Source organism: Canis aureus, chromosome 1, assembly GCF_053574225.1.
Source record: "Canis aureus isolate CA01 chromosome 1, VMU_Caureus_v.1.0, whole genome shotgun sequence".
Classification (NCBI taxonomy): Eukaryota; Metazoa; Chordata; class Mammalia; order Carnivora; family Canidae; genus Canis; species Canis aureus.
This window is the reverse complement of record NC_135611.1, coordinates 105,199,979-105,214,588: the sequence shown is the minus strand read 5'-3', so window position 1 is coordinate 105,214,588 and position 14,610 is coordinate 105,199,979. Positions and strand designations below refer to the sequence as shown.

At 37.7% G+C, this 14,610-nt stretch overlaps 1 protein-coding gene across 13 annotated transcripts in view; it reads left to right on the top strand.

Moving 5' to 3' along the window:
• Positions 1-14,610, top strand: part of LOC144324750 (KRAB domain-containing protein 5-like) — a 167,336-nt gene that overhangs the window by 49,969 nt on the left and 102,757 nt on the right. The gene's annotated exons all lie outside the window — the stretch shown is intronic.

Here is a 14,610-nt window from a genome sequence, read left to right as displayed (position 1 = left end):
AAAACAATTGGCAAATTACCAGAGTCTCAGAGGATAGGTAGAAAGAAGAGGGCAGAAACCTTATTTAAGGAAATGATGGTTGAGAAATTCCCAAATCTGAGCAGAGATTTGAATACCCTGAGTTCATGATGCTCATTGGTCACCAAACTCAAAGACTTCTTCTCCAATATACATTACAATAAAACTGACAAAATCAAAGAATCCTAAAAGCAGTAAGAGAAAAGAAGCTTTTAACTTACAAGGAAACCCTCATAAAGCTATTAGTGGATATTTCAGCAGAAACCTTCAGGCCAAGGGAGAATAGGATGCTCTACTCAAAGATAAAAACTGCCAAATAAGAATATTAAGCAAAGTATGAGACGCCTGGATGGCTCAGCGGTTGAGCCTGTCTGGTTTTGGCTCAGGGCGTGATCCTGGAGTTCCAAGATCAAGTCCCACATTGGGCTCCCTGCATGAAACCTGCTTCTCCCTCTGCCTGTGTCTCTGCCTTTTCTCTTTCTGTGTCTCTCATGAATGAATAAGTAAAAATCTTCAAAGAAAAAAAGAATATTCAGCAAAGTAGTCCTTTATAAATGAGGGAATGATCAAGACCTTTCCTCAGAAATCAAAAGCTGAAGGAATTCATCATCACTAGACCTGCCTTGCAAGAAATGCTAAAAGGAGTTCCTCAAGCGGAAATAAAACGACAACAAGTAATAATATAAACACATATGAGAATATACAACAGACATATGGAGTAAATATATAGGTAAATTAAGAGTATTCTGGTAATATAAGGTGGTATGTTAACCAGTTAACAGTAGTATAAAGTTTAAGGGACAAGATTATTAAAAATAACTATAGCTAAAAAATAAGTATAGTTAAGAGGCGCCTGGGTGGCTTGGTGGTTGAGCGTCTGCCTTTGGCTTGGGTTGTGGTCCTGGGGTCCTGGATTGAGTCCCGCATCAGGTTCCCTGCAGAGAGCCTGCTTCTCCCTCTGCCTGTGTCTCTGCTTCTCTCTCTCTCTGTCTCTCATGAATAAATAAAAATCTTTAAAAAACATAAGTATAGTTAAAAGAATTTTTAATACATAAACTATACAGAGAGGTAAATTGTGATTATATACAAATATACAAAAAAATAAGAGGGAAGAAGTAACGGATAGAGTTTTTGTGTCCATTTGAAGTTAAATTCTTATCAGCATGAAATAAGTTATTACATCTATAAGATGTTTTATGTAAGCCTCATGGAACCACAAAATAAAAATCTACGTTACATTCACAAAGTATACAAAAGAATCATAGCATACCGCTACAGAAAATTAATTCAAAACCAATAGCAGGGACACCTGGGTGGCTCAGTGGTTGAGCATCTGCCTTTGGCTCAGGGTGTGATCCTGGGGTCCTGGGATCGAATCCTGCATCAGGCTCCCATCAGGGAGCCTGCTTCTTCCTCTGCCTATGTCTCTGCCTCTCTCTCTGTCTCTGTGTGTCATGAATGAATAAATAAAATCTTAAAAAAAAAAGAGAGAAACAGAAGAACAATACAAGAAACAACAAAATAGCCAGAAAACAGAATGGCATTGGCCAAGTCTTTACCTATCTATAATTACACATAAATAGATTACATTTTCCACTCATAAGTCATAGAGTGGTTGGATGGATAAAAATACAAGACCAACTATATGATGCGTACAAAAAACTCACTCCGAATTAAAATAAGCTCAAAATGAAGCCTTGAAAAAGGACATTTCATACAAATAGAAACCAAAAGAAAGAAGTGGTAGCAATATTTTTATTAGAAAAAGTAGGCTTCGGACAGCCCGGGTGGCTCAGCAGTTTAACGCCCTTCAGCCCAGGGCGTGATCCTGGGGACGTGGGGTCAAGTCCCACGTCGGGCTCCCTGCATGGAGCCTGCTTCTCCCTCTGCCTATGTCTCTGCCCTCCCCCCCCTCTCTCTCTCTGTGTGACTATCATAAATAAATAAAAATAAAATAAAAAACTTATACTGATGCCCAAACCAGATAAGGACAGGGAAGCTAAACTATTGGCTAATATGTATGATTTGGGATGCCTGGGTGGCTTAGTGGTTGAGCATCTGCCTTCTGCTCAGGTCATGATCCTGGGGTCCTAGGATTGAGTCCCACATCAGACTTCCTGCATGGAGCCTGCTTCTCCCTCTGCCTGTGACTCTGCCTCTCTCTTTGTCTCTCGTGAATAAATAAATAAAATCTTTAAATAATAATAATAATAATAATGTGTGATGAATGTAAATATAAAAATTCTCAACAAATTATTTGCAAAATAAATTCAGCAACACATTAACAATATACACCATGACCACATCCTATTTATGCTTTAATACACATAAATCAATAAATGTGATACCCCACATTCATAGAATGATACAAAATTCTGTGATCAAAAAAAATGGGTGGGGGCTCAGTGTTTGAGCATCTGCCTTTGGCCCAGGGTGTCATCCTGGGATCTGGAATCAAGTCCCACATTAGGCTCCTGGCAGGGAGTCTGCTTCTCCCACTGTCTGTGTCTCTGCCTCTCTCTCTCTCTCATGAATAAATAAAATCTTAAAAAAAAAATTCTTGGGCAGCCTGGGTGGCTCAGCAGTTTAGCACCACTGTCAGCCCAGGGCATGATCCTGGAGACCAGGATCGAGTTCCACGTCAGGCTCCCTTCTTGGAGCCTGCTTTTTCCCCTGCCTTTGTCCCTGCCTCTCTCTCTCTTTCAAATAAATAAATAAATAAATAAATAAATAAATAAAATATTTTTTAAAGAATTCTGTCATCATCTCAAGAAAGCAGTAAAGGCATCCAAAAAGACACGCTTTCTTTTTTTCTTTTCTTTTCTTTTCTTTTCTTTTCTTTTCTTTTCTTTTCTTTTCTTTTCTTTTCTTTTCTTTTTTTAAAAAGATTTTATTTATTCATGAGAGACAGAAAGAGAGAGAAAGGCAGAGACACAGGCAGAGGGAGAAGTAGGCCCCATGCAGGAAGCCCGGTGCAGGCAGGACTCAATCCCGGGACTCCAGGATCACGCCCTGAGCCAAAGGCAGACGCTTAACCGCTGGGCCACCCAGGTGTCCCATCTTTTTTTTTTTTTTTTTTTTTAAGACTTTATTTAGTCATGAGAGACACATAAAGAGGGGCAGACACACAGGCAGAGGGAGAAGCAGGCTCCATACAGGGAGCCCGATGTGGGACTCGATCCTGGGACTCTAGGATCATGCCCTGGACCGAAGGCAGGCATTAAACTGGTGAGCCACCCAGGGGTCCCCAGACTATGAGATTTTCAACAAATTTCACAGGCCAGAAGTAGGTAGCATAATACAATAAAATGGCTGAACAAACAAAACTGAAGTAGAATTTTCTACCTAGAAAATTGTCCTTCAAATTTGAGGGAGTCCATAGTTTTCTTTTCTTTTCTTTTTTTTTTTTTTAAGATTTTATTTATTCATGAGAGACACAGGCAGAGGGAGAAGCAGGCGCCATGCAAGGAGCCTGATGCAGGACTTGATCTCAGGATCACATGCTGAGCCACCCAGACATCCCATTGTTTTCCATATAAGGAGAAACTGAAGGAGTTCATCAGTACTAAGCTGGCCTTATAGAAATGTTAAAGGCACTTCAAATTGAAACAAAAGGATGTTAGTACAGTAAAACATATTAAAGTATAAATCTCACTTTATAGTAAAGGTAAATACGTAGCTAAATTCAGGAGACTAACATGTTGGTAGGCAGATCACTTAAATTCTACCATAAAAGATAAAAGACAAATATATTTCTGTAACTAGAACTATACTGATTTGTTAATTGATACACAAAGTAAACGATGGAAATTGTGATGTCAAAAACATAAAATGTAGGCGGGACCAGAATGCAAATTTTTAGTGTGCATTCAAAGTTGTTACCAGCTTAAAATAGACAATATAAGATGTTTTAGCTTAATATAGATTGCTATCTAGCTAATACAGACTGCAGAAGATGTTACATATAAACTGAATGGTAACCACAAATCAGCAAACAGTAAGAAATCTGGAAAAACTAAAGAGTAAGGAATTGAAGTATAGCAGTAAAGAAAACCAGCAAGCCATGAAAGAGAGAAGAAAGCATTAGAGAAAGTCTACAAAAATAGTCACAAAACTAGTAACAATATGGCAATAAATACATCTTTACCAATAATTACTTTGAATGTAAATGGAGTAAATGCTCTAGTCAAAAGACATAGTGTGACAGAATGTATTTTTTTTTCAGAATGTATTTTTAAAAATCTTTAAAAAAAAAACTAAACCCCATCTATATGATATCTACACCAGATTCATTTCAGACCTAATGACACCTGAAGATTGAAAGTGAGGGGGTGGAGAAACATTTATTGTGCAAATTTATTGTGCAAATTATTCTGACATCTTCTGATGTCAGAAGAAAGTTGGAGTAGCAATAATTGGTATCAGACAAACTAGATTTTAAATCAAAGTCTGTAAAAAGAGACAAAGGACACTATATAATAATAAAGCGGACAATCCAGCAAAAAGATGTAACAACTGTATATATTTATGGACACCCCCCCCCCGCTGCGTGGATGCACCCAAATCATAAAACAGTTAATAACAAACATAGAAGAAATAATACTATAATAGTACAGGACTGGATAGATCATCCAATCAGAAAATCAACAAGGAAACAGTGGCTTTTTTTTTTTTTTTAAGATTTCATTTATTTATTCATGAGAAACAGAGAGAGAGGCAGAGACATAGGCAGAGGGAGAAAGAGGCTCCATACAGGAAGCCAGATCAGATGTGGGACTCTATCCCAGGACTCCAGGATCATGCCCTGGGCTGAAGGCAGACACTCAACCACTGAGTTACGCAGGCATCCTGGCTTTTTTTTTTTCTTTTTTATGATTTTATTTATTATGAGAGAGGCAGAGACATAGGCAGAGGGAGAAGCAGGCTCCCTGTGGGGAGCCCGATGCAGGACTCGATTCTGGATCCCAGTATCACATCCTGAGCTGAAGGCATGTCCCAGGAAATAGTGGCTTTGAATGACACACTGGACCAGATGTATTTAAGAGGTTTATACAGAATATTCCATCCTGAAACAGGAGAATGCTTACTCTTTTTAAATACATACCCAACCTTCTCCAGAATAGATGACATATTAGGTCACAAAACAAGCTCCAACAAATTAAAGAGACTGAAGCCATACCATGTACCTTTTCTAACCACAAAACTTGAAGAACAAGGAAAAAAATCTAGGAACACCACAAATATACGGAGGTTAAATAACATGCCACTGAACAATGAATGGGCTGACCAAGGAAGCAAAGAATAAATTTACAAATACATTGAAAACACAATGATCCGAAACCTTTGGGATGCAGCAAAACAGGTTCTCAGAGGGAAGTTTATAGCAATATAGGCCAACCTCAACAAACAAGAAATATGTGAAAGCAACAAAATTGATAAAAACTCCAGCCAGATCATGGCGGGGGTGGGAGATTAAACAAAATCACAAATAAGAGAAATGCAGGGCACCTGGGTGGCTCAGTGGTTGAGTGTCTGCCTTTGGCTCAGGTCATGATTCAGGGGTCTTGGGATCAAGTCCTACATCAGGCTCCCCAGAGAGAGCCTGCCTCTCTCTTACGTGCCTCTCAGGAATAAATAAAATCTTTAAAAGTAAAGAGAGAGAAATAGCAACCAACACCACAGGAATAGAAACAATCATAAGAAAATATTACAAAAAAATTACATGCCAACAAATTGGACAAGCTAGAAGAAATGAATAATTTCCTAGAAACATATAATCTACCAAAATTGAAGCATAAATACATAGAAAGTTTAAACAGACCAATTACCAGAAAGGAGAATGAATCAGTAATCAAAAAACTACCAGGGATCCCTGGGTGGCGCAGCGGTTTGGTGCCTGCCTTTGGCCCAGGGCGCGATCCTGGAGACCCGGGATCGAATCCCACGTCGGGCTCCCGGTGCATGGGGCCTGCTTCTCCCTCTGCCTGTGTCTCTGCCTCTCTCTCTCTCTGTGACTATCATAAATAAATTTTTTTAAAAAATTAAAAAAAAAAAACTACCAAATAACAAAAATCCAAGACTAGATGGCTTCATGGGTGAATTCTACCAAACATAGAAAAGTTAATACTGGGATCCCTGGGTGGCGCAGCGGTTTGGCGCCTGCCTTTGGCCCAGGGCACGATCCTGAAGACCCAGGATCGAATCCCACGTCAGGCTCCCGGTGCATGGAGCCTGCTTCTCCCTCTGCCTGTGTCTCTGCCTCTCTCTCTCTGTGTGACTATCATAAATAAATAAAAATTAAAAAAAAAAAAAGAAAAGTTAATACCTATTCTCAAACTATTCCAAAAATTGAAAAGGAAATGAAATTTCCCAGTTCATCCTATGAGGCCAGCATTACCCCGATACCAAAACATGATCAAGACACCATAGAGAGAGAACTATAGGCCAACATCCCTGATGAACATACCTGTAAAAATCCTCAACAAAATAGTAGCAAACAGAATCCAACAATACATTAAAAAAAAAATCATTCACCACGACCAAGTGGGATTTACTCTTGGGTCACAAGGATGGTTCAATACTCAAATCAATCAATGTGATACATCACATCAGTAAGAAGGATAGGGGATCCCCGATGGCTCAGCGGTTTAGCGCCTGCCTTCGGCCCATGACGTGATCCTGGAGTCCTGGGATTGAGTCCCACATCGGACTCCCTGCATGGAGCCTGCTTCTCCATCTGCCTGTGTCATCTGCCTCTATCTGTGTCTGTCATGAATAAATAAAATTTTAAAACAACGAAAGAAAAAGGATAAAAATAATATGATCATTTCAATAGACACAGAAAAAGTATTTAACAAACTACAACAATCATTGATGATAAAAGACCTCAATAAAGTAAGTTTAGAGGGAACATATCTCAACATAAAGGCCATATATAAAAAACCCACAGGTGAACATCATACTCAATAGGAAAAAATAAAGAGCTTTTCCCCTAAGTCCAGGAACAAGATGAAGATGTACACTCCCACCACTTTTATTCAACATAGCACTGGAAGTTCTAGACACAAACATTAAATAAGAAAAAAGCATAAAAAGTATGCAGATTGGTAGGGAAGAAGTAAGACTTTCATTATTTGGAGATGATGCTATATACAGAAAACCCTAAGACTCCATGGAAAAAAACTTCTAGATCTGATAAATGAATTCAGTAAAGTTGTAGGATACAAAATCAATGTCCAGAAATTCAATTGCATTTATAAACATTAATAATGAAGAAGCAGAAAAATAAACTAAGAAAACAATCCTGTGTAGAATTGCACCAAAAATAGTAAGATACCTAGGAATAAACCCAACCAAAGAGGTGAAACTCTGAAAACTGTAAAACATTGATGAAGGAAACTAAAGATAACAGAAAGAAATGGAGAGATATTCCATGCTCATGGATTGGAAGAACAAATACTGTTAAAATATCTATACTGGGGCTGCCCCGGTGGCTCAGCGGTTTAGCGCCGCCTTCAGCCCAGGGCATGATAGTGGAGACCTGGGATCGAGTCCCACGTCGGGCTCCCTGCATGGAGCCTGCTTCTCCCTCTGCTTGTGTCTCTGCCTCTCTCTCTCTCTCTCTCTCTCCTCTGTGTATTCTCATGAATAAATAAAATCTTTTTTTTTTAAATCTATACTAACCAAAGCAATCTACACAATCCCTATCAAAATACCAACAGCATTTTTCACAGAACTAGAACAAAAAATCCTAAAATTTGGAATCACCAAAGACCCTAAATAGCCAGAGTAATTTTGAAAAGTAAAAGCAAAGCTGGAGGTATCACAATTTCAGACTTCACGTCATATTACAAAGTTATAGTTATCAAAACATGGTGGTACTGGCACAAAAATGGACACATAGATCAACAGAAAAGAATAGAAAGCCAAGCAATGAATGCAGAACTGTATGATCAATTAATCTTTGACAAAGCAGGAAAGAATATCCAATGGGAAAAATCTCTTCAACAAATGGTATTGGAAAAACTGATCAACTACATGCAAAAGAATGAAACTGGACCACTTTATTACTCCATACACAAAAACAAACCCGAAATGTATTAAAGACCTCAGCATGAGACCTGATAACTTAAAATTCCAAGAAGAGAGCACAGGCAGTAATGTCTCTGACTTCAATTTTAGCAACGTTTTTCTAAATGTCTACTGAGGCAAGGGAAATAAAATAAAAAATGAGACTTCTCAAAAGAAAAACCTCTGCACAGCAATAGAGACTATCAACAAAACTAAAAGGTAACCTATGGAATGGGAGAAGATACTTGCAAATGATCTGATACAGGGTTAATATTCAAAATATATAAATAACTTATACAACTTGACACTCAAAAAACAAGCCAATTTTAAAAATGGGCAAAAGACATGAACAAACGTTTCTCCAAAAACATCCAGATTGCCAATGGAAACATGAAAAGGTGCTCAACATCCCTCATCATCAGGGAAGTGTAAATCAAAACCACCATGAGCAATCACACTGCATAAGAGAATAAGTGTTGGTGAGAATGTGGAGAAAAGGAACTCTTGAGCATTATTGATGGGAATGCAAACTGCTGCAGCCATTGTGGAAATCAGTAGGGTGGTTCCTCAAAAGGTCAAAAATAGAATTACTTTATGATCCACCAATTGCACTAGTAGGTCTTTACTCAAATAATACAAAAATACTAATTCAAAGAGATACGTACACCCTGGTGTTTATAACAGCATTGTCTACAATAGAAAAATTGTGGAAACAGTCCAAGTATCCATCAGCTGATGAAGGGTTAAAGAAGATGTGATAAATATATACGATGGAATATTACTCAGCTATAACAGAGAATGAAATTTTGCTATTTGCAGTGACATGGATGGAGCCAGATAGTATAATGGTAAGTGAAATAAGTTAGAGAAAGACAAACACCATATCATTTCATTCACATGTGGAATTTAAGAAACAAATGAGCAAGTGGGAAAAAAAAGAAAGTAAAAAACAGACTCAACTATAGAGGACAAACTGATGGTTCCAGAGTGGAGGTGAGTGGGATGATGGGTAAAATAGGTGATAGGTATTAAAGAATGCACTTGGGGATCCCTGGGTGGCTCAGCGGTTTAGTGCCTGCCTTCGGCCCAGTGCATGGCACCTGCTTCTCTCTCTCTCTCTCTGTCTCTCATGAATAAATAAAAAAATAAAAAAAAATAAAGAGTGCACTTGTCATGATGAACACTGGGTGTTGTATGGAATGTTGAATCACTATATTGTATACCTGAAACTAATATAACACTCTATGTTAACTATACTGGAATTAAAATTTTTTAAAGTGAGCAAATGCGTGGTGTAAAAAAAATTAAGATGTTTTACTTAAGCTACATACAAAGCAAAAACCTATTTTATTTAGATACTCAAAAGACAAATAGAAAGGATTGTAAGCATATAACTATAGAACATGATCAAATTACAAAGGAATTATAAAAACATCCAAAAAATGGCAATAGTAAGTCAATATCCATCAAGGACTAAGTGTAATTTAACTAAATTCTCTGATCAAAATATACAGAGTGGCTGAATGGATATGAATACATGACAAAACTATATGCTCTCTACAAGAGACCCACTTCGGCTTTATAGACTACAGAGACTAAAAGTGAAGAAGACATGAAGAAAATATTGTATACAAATGGAAACAACAACAACAAAAAAGTGTGGTTAATTAGACAAATTAGTTTTTTTTTGTCAAAGACTAATAATAAAAGGGTCAATTCAACATGACATTTATACATATTTGTGCACACATTAGAAAAGTACATAAATATATAAAGAAACTATTAACAGATTTGAAAAAAAAAAAAACAGATTTGAATGGAGAGATAGCAATACAATCGCAAGGGATGCTCATACGTCACCTTCAACAATGGATAGATCACCAAGATGGAAAAATCAATAAGGAAACATTGACTTCAACTACTCATTGATTAGATGGACTTAGAACATCCGAACCAACAGCAGCAGAAAACACGTTCTTGTCATGTGCACGTGGGACACTTTATAGATCACAAAACAAGTGTTAGGTCACTAAAGAAGTCTCCAAAAATATAGGAAGATTGAAATATCAAGCAGGTTTTCTCACCATCATGGCATGAAACTAGAAATCAATTGCAGAAGAAAACAAGAAAATTCACAATTTGTAGAAATTAAACAACATTGCCACTGAATAATTGATAGGTCAAAGAAGGAGTGCCTGGGTGGCTCAGTAGGTTAAGTGTCTGACTCTTGGTTTCAGCTCAGGTCGTGATCTCATGGTCATGAGATTAAGCCCCACACCAAGCTCTGCACTCAGCAGAGCCTGCTTGAGATTCGTTCTCTCCCTCTCCCTCACTCCTCCCCACATGTGCTCTCTCTTTCAAATAAATAAATAAATCTTAAAAAAAAAAATAGGTCAGGGACACCTGTGGCTCAGTGGTTGAGCATCTGCCTTTGGCTCAGGTCATAATCCTAGGTCCAGGGATCGAGTCCCACATTGGGCTCCCCACAGAGAGCCTGCTTCTCCCTCTGCATATGCCTTGGCCTTTCTCTGTGTCTCTCATGAATAAATAAATAAAATCTTTTTAAAAAAATAGGTCAAAAGAAAAAATTCAAAAGAGAAAAAGTAGCCCGAGACCATTGAAAATGGAAATAAAAAATGCCAAAACTTCTGGGATACAACAAAAGAACCATCATGGCAACAAATAACTACATTAAGAAAAAAAAAGATCTCAAACAATTTAACTTTACACCTCAAGGAACTAGAAAAATAAGAGCAAACTGAGCCCAAAGCTAGTATAAAGAAAGAAACAGGAAAGATCAGAGAAAGAAGAAATGAAATAGACACTAAAAAGACAGTAGTGAAAATTAAATCTTTTTTTTTTTTAAAAGAACTAAGTTGATATAATAACTTTGGCTAGATTTGCTAGATTTAGGGAGGAGAGAGAAAACTGAAAGAAATAAAATTTGAATGGAAGAGAAGACATTACAACACAAATATAGACAGCACACAAATATAAATGATCAAAAGAGGACACTATGAATGATTATGTCAAGAAACTGGAGAATCCGTAAGAAATTCCTCGAAGACTACAGCCTACCAAGACTGAATCATTAAGAACTAAAATAATCTACATGGACCAGTTACTAGTAAAGATATTGAAAAAGTAATCAAAAACCTCTCAACAAATGAAAGCCCAGAGGACTAGATGGCTCACTAGTGAATTCAATCAAACATTTACAGAATACCAACTCTTTTCCAACTCTTCCAAACTATCACAGAGGACAGAATTTTTCCAAACTCATTTTTCAGGGCCAGCATTACCCTGATACCAAAATAAGACAATGATACTACAAGAAAATAAAATTACAGGCCAATAGTGGTATGAATATAACTACAAAAAACATTTAACAAAATATTAACATGTCAAATTTAACAGGGCATTAAAAGGAGCATGCACCATGATCAAGTGGGATTTATTTCAGGGGTGCAAGGATGGTTCAATATCCATAAATCAACCAATATGGTACACTTCATTAACAATATGAAGGATGAAAATCATGTCACCTCAATAGATGCAGGAAAAGCCTTTACAAAATTCAACATCTATTCATGATAACTGAACGAACTGGGCATAGAGAGAATATACCTCAATATAATAAAAGCCATATATGACAAGACCTTTGGATGAGGATTAAAACAAGGATGCCTGCTCTTGCCCCTTTCAGTCAAATTACTACTGGAAATTTTAGCCAGAAAAATCTTGTACAAACAGAAATTAAAAGTAGACATATTGGAAAGGAGGAAGTAAAGTTGTTTCTATTAGCAGATGGTATGATATATATAAAAAATCCTACTCTCCCTGTTAGATTGGCTGTCATCAAAAAACAAGAGATGACAAGTGTTGGCAGGTATGTGGAGAAAAGAGAACCCTTGTGCACAGTTGGTGGGAATGTAAATTGGTACAGCCACTGTGGAAAAGAATATGAATGTCCCTCAAAAAATTACAATAGAACTATCCTATTATCAGGCAATCCTACTTCAGGGTATATATCCAAAGAAAAGGGAATCATCATCTTTAAGAAATATCTGCATCCTCCCATGTTCATTGCATCTACAATACCAAGACATAGATACAACCTAAGTGTCCATTGTAAGACAAGTCAATAAGAAAATGTAGTGTGTGTGTGTGTGTGTATGTATATGTATATACATATATGTTTTTGTTTAAGAAAACAAAAACACACACAAAACAAAAACAATACTTCCTAGATAAATAGACTCAGTATTATAAATATCAAAGACTACATCAATTCAAGGATTCCTTAAAGCATCTATCAAAATGTTACATACATACATCTTTGAGCCAGTGATTACAGTTCATATCCTACAACCCATAAAAATGAACATTCACAAAGCTGTCTGAAACAAATATAACATTCTTTATATGAAAGAAACTTTGAGGGATGCCTGGGTGGCTCAGCGATTAAGCCCCTTTGGCTCACGGGATTCAGGATCTAGTCCCACATTGGGCTCCCTGCAGGAGGCCTGTTTCTCCCTCTCCCTGTTCTCTGCCTCTCTCTCTCTTTCTGTGTGTCTCTCATGAATAAATAGATAAATCTTTAAAAAAAAGAAAACTTTGAAAATAATGTATATGTGATCAATAAGCAATTGTTTACATGAGTATTTTAGGTATGTACTAATTTTATTTTCACTGATAATAAAACATCTTCACAATATATCACATAAATGTTGAGAAAAGCTGCATAACATTATATAAAACACAACGTGTACATAAAATGACAGGCAAACTTTTAACCCAATATGTGTATTTATAAAAGATTTAAAATTATACAGCCAGGGACAAATTTGAATGAATGTTTCTGTACAGAGAGATTTATATTTGGTATATAAAAGTGAAGAACACAACTTATTTCTAATTTAGAAATATTTAAAATATTTCCCACAAAAAGAAATATTACATTGGTAACAAAACAGTGGAACCACACTTGAAACGCTACTCAAAAAGCCAAACTTCTATTCTGCTTTTTCAATTGAATTGTAAGCATTTTTTTCTGTTTTCTTTTCCTTTCTTTCTTTCTCTCTCACAAAAGGTGGGGGAGGAGCACAAAGAGAGAGAAAGAATATCTCAAATAGGTTTCAGGGTCAGTGCAAAGCCAGACACAGGTCTCGATCTCACCACCCTGAGATCATGACTTGAGCTGAAATCAGTAGTCGGTTGTTCCACCAACTGAGCCACCAGTAACCAAACAGTTACTCAGTTTATAACTAGCCTTCAGTTCAGTGATTGAGCTATGGATTATTTCACAGACCTCTACTTTTTAGATATCGTGGTTGATTCTATTTTTAAAAATTAATTCTTTAACAAATCAAATTTGGCATATGATTTTTTAAAAGATTTTATTTATTCATGAGAGACAGAGAGAGAGAGAGAGAGAGAGGCAGAGACATAGGCAGAGGGAAAAGCAAGTTCCGTGCAGGGATCCTGATGTGGGACTTAACTGGGGCTCCAGGATCATGCCCTGAGCCGAAGGCAGATGCTCAACCGCTGAGCCACCCAGGCATCCCTGGCATATGATTTTAAGGGCAGTGTTGATCATTGATTTCAGGTTATGTAATGATTTAGAAGCACTTTTTTTTTTTTTTTTTTTTATGATAGTCACACAGAGAGAGAGAGAGAGGCAGAGACACAGGCAGAGGGAGAAGCAGGCTCCATGCACTGGGAGCCCAACGTGGGATTCGATCCCGGGTCTCCAGGATCACGCCCTGGGCCAAAGGCAGGCGCCAAACCGCTGCGCCACCCAGGGATCCCTAGAAGCACTTTGAAATGACAAATAGCCACCCTTTCTTTCCATTGCCACAAGAGAGATGCAGGAACAACAAACTTCTATCTGGAGGTCAAAATGCAGATTTCTCCCCTGTGTCTTCAGGTGCCCTCCTCACCTACAAATGTCCTCAAATTCTGCTTCAGTAATGGGGATGTGGGCTAGACTGAAGTTCCTCTACAAAACTCCTATAGCACAGACCCTGTAACCTCATGGACCAGAGCCAGGGCTCAGCTTTCAGAAGTGTAATTGGGAGCCCTGGTGCTTCACCCTTTCCTCATATTAGAATTACCTGGGACATTTTATTAAAACAACATTGAAACTGGGTTTCACCCCAGATGCAAAGACAGAGTTATTTAGAGATGGTCACAGATGAGGGTAATTTTTAAAACTACCCATGTGATCCCCACAGATACAAAGACTGAGAAACATGTATTTATATATTGCTTCTTAACCTAAAATGTGTGTGCTAGTCACCTGGAGATTTTAATAAAAGTTATAAGCCTCTGCACATAGAAATTATGATTCAGGGGCACCTGTGTGGCTCAGTCGGTTGAGAATCTGGCTCTTGATTTCAGCTTACATCATGATCTCAGATTCCTGAACATCAGGGCTCCACACTCAGCAGGGAGTTTGCTTCTTTCCCTCCCTCTGCCACTCTTCCCACCTCCTCTCTCTCTCTCTCTCTCTCTCTCTCT